The sequence below is a fragment of the Lactuca saligna genome, chromosome 7, assembly GCF_052625555.1.
Source record: "Lactuca saligna cultivar CGN05327 chromosome 7, ASM5262555v1, whole genome shotgun sequence".
In the NCBI taxonomy this organism is placed as follows: Eukaryota; Viridiplantae; Streptophyta; class Magnoliopsida; order Asterales; family Asteraceae; genus Lactuca; species Lactuca saligna.
Window position 1 is genome coordinate 10,042,743 of NC_136423.1, and position 9,752 is coordinate 10,052,494.

Here is a 9,752-nt window from a genome sequence, read left to right on the forward strand (position 1 = left end):
TCTATAATAAAGTCAAGTTACCCTTTGCCACTCTTACTAGTCCATGTTAGTGTGCCGGTTAACCACACACGCTCCACTAACGACTTGGTAAGGTACAAAGTGTAATTTTATGGGCTAGCACCAATTTCACATTTTCCTAAAGTAACTAAGATTGGGAATTTATAATGTACAGTTACTTTATAATTCATTATAATTTTAATGAGAATTTAAAGTCGTATCCTACCCGTTCGGCTAACGACCCTCCACCGATCAAGGAAGCGGTGGGTGAGAGTGGACACCCATTAAGTCACCATTTTATAGGCAACAACCTTATACCCCCCCCCCCCTTATAGACCAGCTTCGTGAATGAGGCCTACTAACGGTAAGAACGACATATTCTTATACATATCTATATAATAAAATTATAATAATAGTATAAGGGTGTATTTTAAACATTTAAAATATTTGGTGATTTAATCTATTAATTAAATTATACTCTTAATTTAATTAAACTTAAACCATGTCTTTATGGAATTATTAACTCTTTTAATTAAACACATTAATTAATTTAATGAAGTCCATAAAATTTGAATTTTTTTTAACCTTTAAAAAAAATTGGAATCACTACAAGAAAAAGACCCTTTTACGACGTGCAAACGACGACACTCATTGATTTATGTTACGCAAAAGAGAGTGACATTAAAAAAGTGTAATCTCTTCAAAAAATTTAAGAATTTAGGTCGCACATTATTGCATGCCCTTAAGTTAGTGTCCAAAAAACAAAAACAAAAAAACACGGAGGGCACCTATAATAAGATGCGTGTCGTCTAAGGATGTCGCTTTATAAATTTAATTTGAACGCGCGTTCTATCCTTTAATAATTAGGGGGAACGCGTTCCATCCTTTAATAATTAGGGGGGAAAATGAAAAAATGAAATCCTAAAACATTAAAAACCCCGCCTTCCTTTTTTTCTTCTTTCCCTCTTGCCTTAATTATCGATTCCTCATTTTTATCTCGGATTTGAGTCTCCTCTTTCATAAAAAATAAGAGGTAGCAAGGTAAATTTTCTGAGATTCGAAACTATATGACTCGAATTAGAGGTTGAAGATCAGAAATCGATGGTTACAAATCAGATTTGGGATCGAAAGTCAGAGGTTCAAGGTACAATCGGAAACATCAAGAGAAGGAAAGCAAAAGCGGAGGAGGCATCAGGTTCGAAGATTGTTCTCTTCTTCTTCATGTATATACCCTGGATTTCTTTCTCTTACATTCAATCTCTAAAGATTCTTTTATTCCCTAAATCAGGTACAAAGATTATTCCCTTCTTCTCCATCTGTTTTTGGAACACATGGCTCTACGAACCCTCGCGACTGCTAAAACCCTAGGTGCGATATCCAAGTTTTAGCAACATGTGTGTGGATTGCAGACGTTCACGCTTCCCGATCTTTCCTACGATTATGGAGCACTGGAGTCGGCGATTAGCGGAGAGATCATGCAGCTCCATCACCAGAAACACCACTGGACTTACATAACCAACTACAATAAAGCTATCGAGCAGCTCGATGATGCTATCACCAAGGGAGATTTCAACTGTTGTCAAATTTCAGAGCACTATTAAGTTCAATGGCGAAGGTTAAACACTATAATTTCCTATCTTGTCGATTTCATTGTGTTTGGTTGAATACTTGCTAGAAGCGTTATGTACGAATTTACATCTATATCTTATATATATATATATATATATATATATATATATATATATATATATATATATATATATATATATATATATATATATATATATATATATATATATATATATATATATATATATATATTTAATAGATAGATAAATCTAAATAATAATAATAATCAATTTGAAGCTCTATTACCATCTGGGTTCTGTTTAAAATCTTCATTTTCTCTCTTCGAATCTGCAATTTCAAACTTGAAGGTATTCTAATGGCTTCCTCTAGTGGTACGACAACATCATCAGGTGGTTCATACCCAATTCAGAACTCGGGGTCTGATGAAGATCTTCAGCAATTGATGGATCAGAGGAGGAAGAAGAGAATGATTTCGAATCGTGAATCTGCAAGGAGATCTAGAAAGAGGAAGCAAAAGCATCTGGATGATCTCACGAGTCAGATGAATCAACTCAGGAAAGAGAACAACCAGATCATATCAAGCGTCAGTATCACCACCCAGCATTACATAAGCGTGGAGGCGGAGAACTCTGTTCTGAGAGCTCAGGTGGCGGAGCTCAGCCACCAGCTACAGTCTCTGAACGAGATGATCGCTTTTATGTACCAACCTATCGACACCGGTTGTGGGTTTGAGGACGAGCAATACGGCGGCGGAGGTGGCACTGAGTTTGTCGACGAGTTCATGAATAACTCACTGAGTTACCTTTATGCAAACCAGCCTATTATGGCTTCAGCGGACATGATTCAGTACTGAGTCAGATGTAAATCTCCTAAAAGTCTTGAAAAAAAATTCAGATTTGGTGATAGCTTGGGTGTGTAAGGGTGGGGTGGGGTGGGTGGAATAAAGATTTGTGAACAAAGGAAGATGAAGATTTATGTGATGATTTATGGGTACAAAGAGCTATGATTGTAATGGGTCTTTCTTGTAATGGGTCTTTCTTGCAAGGTTAAACACTATAATTCGATTGGAAACTTCCTCTTCAAGTCCTAAATAGGTTAAAGTGAAACAACTGAACAACACATTTAGGACAAATTTGATGCTAGGAGGATAATAATATTCATACAACCACAGATATCTAATCTACCCTTATGTCTCTGAGCAGGTCATGTAAATCACTCAATTTTCTGGAAGAATCTCACTCCCACCAGTGTTAGTTTCTTGACTTCTTCTTCTGATTTAAATGATAATTCTGACTTCCAAGCACTATAATTTGACCAAAACTGAAACCCTAAAACCTTATTGCATGAAGGAGGTGGCGAGCCACCACATGGTTCTTTGGGCTCGGCTATCAACCAGAGCTTTAGTTCTGTGGAAAAATTGATTGCTAAAAAGAACGCAAAAGGCGCTGCTGTGCAAGGTTCTGGATGGGTGGTATGTTCCTTAATCGTTATTTTGTCATTTTGGTTTTTTCTTTCAACTTTTTTTTTGTTATTTTAAACTTATGATATATTTTGGCAGTGGCTTGCTGTTGACATAGAGTTGAAGAGGCTTGTGGTTGAAACCACATCAAACCAGGTAAGTTATCACTAGTTTTATTCAAACAAATTAGTATCCCTATTAAACTTCACAAATCAAATTATTGAAATATGAATCTCTGTTGTAGGACCCACTGGTTACAAAAGGTCCAAGTTTGGTTCCTCTGCTTGGCATAGATGTTTCGGAGCATGCATTTAAACAAATTTCATTTTTGTATGGTATACAAATTGTACACATTTCAACTTATATATGTGTTTTTGTACAATTTGCAGTATAAAAATGTCAGGCCCGATTACTTAAAGAACATCTGGAAGGTGATCAACTGGAAATATGCAAGTGAGGTATATGAGAAAGAGTGCCCTTAAAAGAGTTGCAGGTTTGTTAAGATTTAAAGGATGCAATAAAGAAACACTATTTTACCCTTGGGATAAGAACATACTGTGTATGAAACCAGTTTTCCTGTTACACATTGGATTTTTCTGATTAGAATCCATTGAATCATTGAGTTTCAGTCAATAACTAACATTCCTTTGTGCAGATGAAGCTTATGATTGATGTTTAAGAGCTGTTCAAATACTACCTATACATTCTCTCTCTCTCTCTCTCTCTCTCTCTCTCTCTCTCTCTCTCTCTCTCTCTCTCTCTCTCCCTCTCTAATAACTTTGTGATTAAAACACGATTTTTTGTGCAGCTTCCAGAATTTATGATGGGTCTTGCAAATCTTGCTTTAATTTCTGGTGAACGTTCATCTTTAAAGGTACTTGTTATATGCAAAGAAAAGGGTCATAGTCTTGCATCAGATCCCACATCCATATTTACACTTACATACCCTCATTTGTCACAGGTTTTGGGACCCATAAGCCAGGCCTTGCATCATGCACCCCAATATTTGGATGGCTTACCAACTGTATGCATATTACATGTACTCCGCCTCGCAAATTTGGATTCTGCTTGTAAGTTTATGATTTATTTATTTATTTATGTATTTTCCAATGTATTTTTCATAAAAATCTTGTGAAATATGTTTTTCATAAAAAGAGGGAGTAGTGATAAATTAAGATTTATTTATATCATTTAATAAATCTTTTACACATTTGAAGTTATTAAGATTTATTATGGACATTATTGCTGGAACATATCAAGTAATTGAAGCTAGTGCTGACTCATTGTTTGATGGTAGAAGCTGTAAGTTCTTCTCAACTTTTTTTCTTTATTATTATACTAGGTTATAACGTGTGGACACCATAAAAAAATTTAAAACTAATGTTAATTAAATTATAGGGTTAATCTAAAAGATACCTTATTTTGTGTTTGTTTTGAATAAAACTTCAAAATTACTTTTTGCCCAGATAAAAAAAATTCTGTTTTTTTCATTTTTCCCGATCCGGCCATTTTAATCATTTTTTTGTCAAAGAATTTGTACACTAAATAGCACATAGGGGGAGGGAGGAGGGTGTTAAAATGATTATACGATGAAACATAAATTTTGTAAACTAAAATTTAATAATAATAATTTATCGTGTTAAAAAAAGGTTGTAAAAGTATTTATGATTCAAAGTAATATAATTTTTGATAATTATTTAAAGATAAAAAAAAAGTAATTAAATTAATTGAAATCTGATCCTTATGATTGAAAGTAATATAATTTTTGCTAAAAATTACATAAATGCTCCCTCTGTTAACCAATTTACAAAACAACTCATGTCTTAATAAATTAAATGAAATCTGATCCTTATGTTATTCAATTGACATAACAACCCCTGTGTAACTAAATTTTCAAAGCAGTACATTTGTTTTAAAAAATTACATAATGGCCCATGTGTTTATAAAATTTAATGAAATTTGGTCCCTTTGTATAAATCAAAGTCTAAAGAAGTAATCACATTGATTTTTTTTTTGCATTTTTTTTATAATAATTGTTGTAATGTTGATTACATTCAGTACAGTTTTAACAGAAACTTTAAGTTTTTCATTTAAACATTATGTTCAAAAAGTTTTAAAAAAAATTGTTACAACCGAAAAGTATGATTTAGATTTATGAAATCACCATTACATCAATTATGCTAAAAAATTCAAGGATACCTGACATTATTTCTTTAAAGGGAAAAGGACAAATATGCCTTTTTCTTTATAATTTATGAAAAAACAACAACAAATGAAACAAAAAACAGATACCACACTTTTGTTGTATGCTATCTCCTTCTCACGAAATAGATACCATAGAAAACAGATACTAAGTATACATAATGAAACTAAGATGATATATGAAACTCAAATCTTTAAAAAAAAAAGTAGTAAAAGGAGAAGAAGATTCGTAACAGAAGGAGAATGAAAAGAAATAAACTATAAACTGAAACTATGGATAGGTAAATGAAACTAGTTGCTAATTCTTGCGTTTAAACTTTTAATATTGTGTTTTTTTCTTTGTTTAAAATTTGTTAAGTGTTTTTTTAATAGATTGTAGCCTCGGAATCCATACGAGACACAGGAGCAGTTGCAAGTTCTCGGGTTGCTGAAAATGGGCTTGATATTCTAGCACAAACAATCCAGGTGTCACCTAGTTATTAAAGTTATATTTGTAAACATGTATATAAATACAAGGGCATTTTGGTCGTTATACCCCCATAAAAGTTTTTAAAAAAGATAGGTAACTATTTGTTGCGCTTAATTTATGGATTGATAACATTAAAAAAATCATATCTCATAGTATTTTCAAATATACATTTCTCCTTTTGTCTTACAATTTTTATATTGAATGTTCAAGATGATTTAGATAACATAACTCGTTTTCTAATACTAGCAAGAGAACCTATAATCCAAGGAATTGACAAGCCCCATAAGGTAACAAAAAAGATAATTTATTTTATTGTATTTTAAATCAAATTATCAAATCATATATAAACTACCCAAACAATATTCAAATTTTATTTTATCGCCTCAATTTTGCAGACGATCATTGTGTTTACATTAGAAGAAGGCCTGAGGGTCTTGTTCAATGGTTTAGTTGTGTTTGCTCTAAGGGAGATCAACTTATCAAAAGTAAGTTATTTTTTTCACCCTTTTATTTAATATTTTTCTAATTGAATGAAAGTCTTAATGAAAGTAATTGACAACCCTTTTTCTGTAAATGATGTTGTGATTGTGGGAGAGGTGTTTTGTTTTTCTCTGTTGCTAGGTAACCTTCTTAACAACATCATTCTACTTAAGTAGGTGATTAATCAAGATTAAGGGAGATTTTTAATCATGTTTGGCACTCCTTTCCAGTAAGAAACAAAGTTGTATGATTATTTGTTAGTTTTATAGGAATGTACAACCCATGCTAGCAATGTATTATTTTTGTTTAACATTTGAATGATTCTTTGTATGACATTATAATTTGTGCAATTTATTTTATTTTTTGAGTAGGAAATTTTATTTTATATTATGTAATGGATTGTATTTTTTGTATACAGTATTTTATTTCTATTATGAGAAATTAATAAATATATAATTTTTTTTAAACATTAAAATTTACGATACGCAAAAAAGTGTGTCCTCTTCATTTATGACATGGCCTTTCTTGACAGGGGCTTTCTTGATACACATTGTGTGTCATTAACACGCGTGTCGTTTTCCTTTATGACATGGCCTTCCTTGATACGCATTGCGTGTCGTAAACGCGCGTCGTAATTGCGCGTCGTAAATGAGCGTCGTAAATGCGCGTCGTCTATAGACGACGCGCAAAAGTGCATCGTCTCTCTTTATGACAGGGCCTTCCTTGACGCGCATTTGCGCGTCGTCTGAGCCTTTTACGACGCGCAATGAGCGTCGTAAAAGGCTGTTTTTCTAGTAGTGAATTAAAGTGTAAGACTTTACAAATTCCAAAACTTGAGGGCAATAATTGAAACTATTCCAAGTCTCTTCAATTTGTAACTTATGAGTTTTAATAGTTCATAAAAATGAAGACTCTTCATTTTATGAAACCTCTTTAGTTCTTTAAACACAAATTAAAGAAGTGACCTTTGGTTATCCATAACTTGAGACAAGTTATGGACATCATTATTGCCATTAAGATCATGAATTAAACATACATGGAGGTTACACATAATTCCTATGATCTTCTAAAAACTCATAAGAACACAAATTCATGTCATGCAATTTCAAGAAATCATATAAACATATACAATAGTTGAAAATTCATAAAAGTCATGCAAAAATGGGTAAACATATACATCGAGTTACCAATGCGTTTTCGTACAATCAATGAATAACCAATTCATAGTCAACAACTCATATCTCTAGGTTTGAAGATTTATATGATATTACCGTCTCATGATCACTCGAGATAAATTCCATGAAGTGATACAAGTGAGCGTGGGTTGAATCCAATACTCAGCCCTTATGTGTACTCATGAATGTTGTAGCAACCATTGCATTGTCCAAAGCACATTACACAAATTGTACAAGCCAAATTCATGACAGTCTTAAATCAATACTTACTTCTAAAGTTTGACTGACTGTGGATGGTTTGAATAATATGATATATACCATAACATAATTATTCTGGAAGTAAAAACAAGCAAATTTGAAACATAGTAAACAATCAACATAAGATAGTAACACCTTACTCATAAATAAATAACAACTTTTATTTATCATCAAATGTCAATTACATTTTACAAGTTTCAGGAATCTAATTATTGAAACTAATATCATCCTTCAGCCCAATGCGCCTTGCATGTTGTAAATGCTTAACCCTGCTCAGTCCCTTCGTGAGGGGATCCGCCGGGTTCTCATTTGATGATACCCTCTTTGCCACGAGGAGTCCTTGTTCTATTCTATGTCTGGTGAAATGATATTTTCTGTCAATGTGCCTAGATCTCCCGTGATCTCTTGGTTCTTTCACCAAAGCAACCGCACTTTCACTGTCACAGAAATTTGCATTGGCTCCTTTATAGCTGGTACAACTCCAAGGTCTCCGATGAAGTTCTTTAGCCATATCGCCTCTTTTGCTGCCTCGCTCGCTGCTATGTACTCTGATTCACAAGTCGAATCAGCTACTGTCTCCTGCTTGGAACTTTTCCAAGTAATGGCTCCTCCATTTAGGATAAAGACCCAGCCTGACTGAGAGCGAAAATTATCCCTATTAGTTTGAAAGGTAGCATCACTATATCCTTCCACTCTCAAGTCATCACTGCCTCCGAGGGTAAGGACCCAGTCCTTAGTCCTCCGCAAATACTTGAGAATGTTCTTTACCGTTGTCCAGTGTGCCTTGCCAGGGTTCCCTTGATATCTACTGACCATGCTCAAAGCAAAGGCCACATCAGGGTGAGTACAAGTCATGGCATACATGATCGAGCCCACAACGGAAGCATATGGTATCTGACTCATTTTAGCTATCTCAGCCTCTGTACTCGAACTCTGAGTTTTACTTAGTTTGACATTACTCTGGATTGGTAACTCTCCTTTCTTGGAATCTTGCATACTGAACCTCTTCAGTACCTTATCCACATAAGTACTTTGACTAAGTCCAATTAGTCTCTTACTCCTATCTCTCAATATCCTTATCCCTAGGATATAGGCAGCTTCCCCAAGGTCCTTCATAGCAAAACACTTCCCAAGCTAGGCCTTAACCTCCTGCAAAGTTGGGATGTCGTTTCCTATGAGAAGTATGTCATCCACATACAACACCAAGAAGCTAATTATGCTCCCACTAGCCCTGACATATACACAAGACTCGTCCTCACTCCTAGAAAAGCCAAACTCTTTGACTTTCTCATCAAAGCAAAGATTCCACCTGCGAGATGCTTGTTTCAATCCATAAATGGATTTTTCAAGCTTACACACTCTATTAGGGTACTTTAGATTGACAAAACCCTCTGCCTGATCCATGTAAACATCCTCAACCAACTTCCCATTAAGGAAATCGGTTTTGACATCCATTTGCCATATTTCATAGTCATGAAATGCAGCTATGGCTAACAACACTCTAATAGACTTAATCTTGGCCACTGGTGAGAAGGTCTCATCATAGTCAACTCCCGAAGTTTGAGTAAAGCCCTTCGCAACCAGTCGTGCTTTATAAGTGTGTACTTTCCCATCCATGTCGGTCTTCTTCTTGAAGATCCATTTGCACCCAACTGTCTTACGACCTGGTACATTGTCAACCAAGTTCCAAACTTGATTGTCATACATGGACTGAATCTCGTTGTCCATAGCCTCCTTCCATTTCGTAGACTCAGGGCCTGCCATGGCTTTCTTATAATTATTAGGTTCATCCAAATCTATCAGTGTACTATCACTGATAAATGTATCACCTTCAGTGGTGATGTGATAACCATAATAAAATTCAGGTGTGTTCCTCACCCTAGTGGAACGTCTTGGAGGTATAGACTTGTCTATCGTCTTGGAGGTATTTTTATAAAAATACAAATCCTTTTTTAATATTATAAAAAAACATCTTTTAGAATCAATAGCAAAGAAAAAACAAAGTTTTAGTATACCATATAAATAGATTATATCGATAAATCTTATTGGAAAATTTTTAGGATTGATTAATTTTGGTTAGTTAGCGGGTTTGTTTTGTTAACCTGTGTTATCTGGGCATGCC

At 34.2% G+C, this 9,752-nt stretch overlaps 2 pseudogenes; both read left to right on the forward strand.

Annotated features, from left to right (window-relative positions):
- Positions 1-1,098: 1,098 nt before the first annotated feature.
- LOC145006649 (superoxide dismutase [Mn] 1, mitochondrial-like) lies at positions 1,099-3,725 on the forward strand (annotated as a pseudogene).
- Positions 1,794-2,495, forward strand: LOC145005161 (bZIP transcription factor 44 pseudogene; annotated as a pseudogene).
- Positions 3,726-9,752: the final 6,027 nt, after the last annotated feature.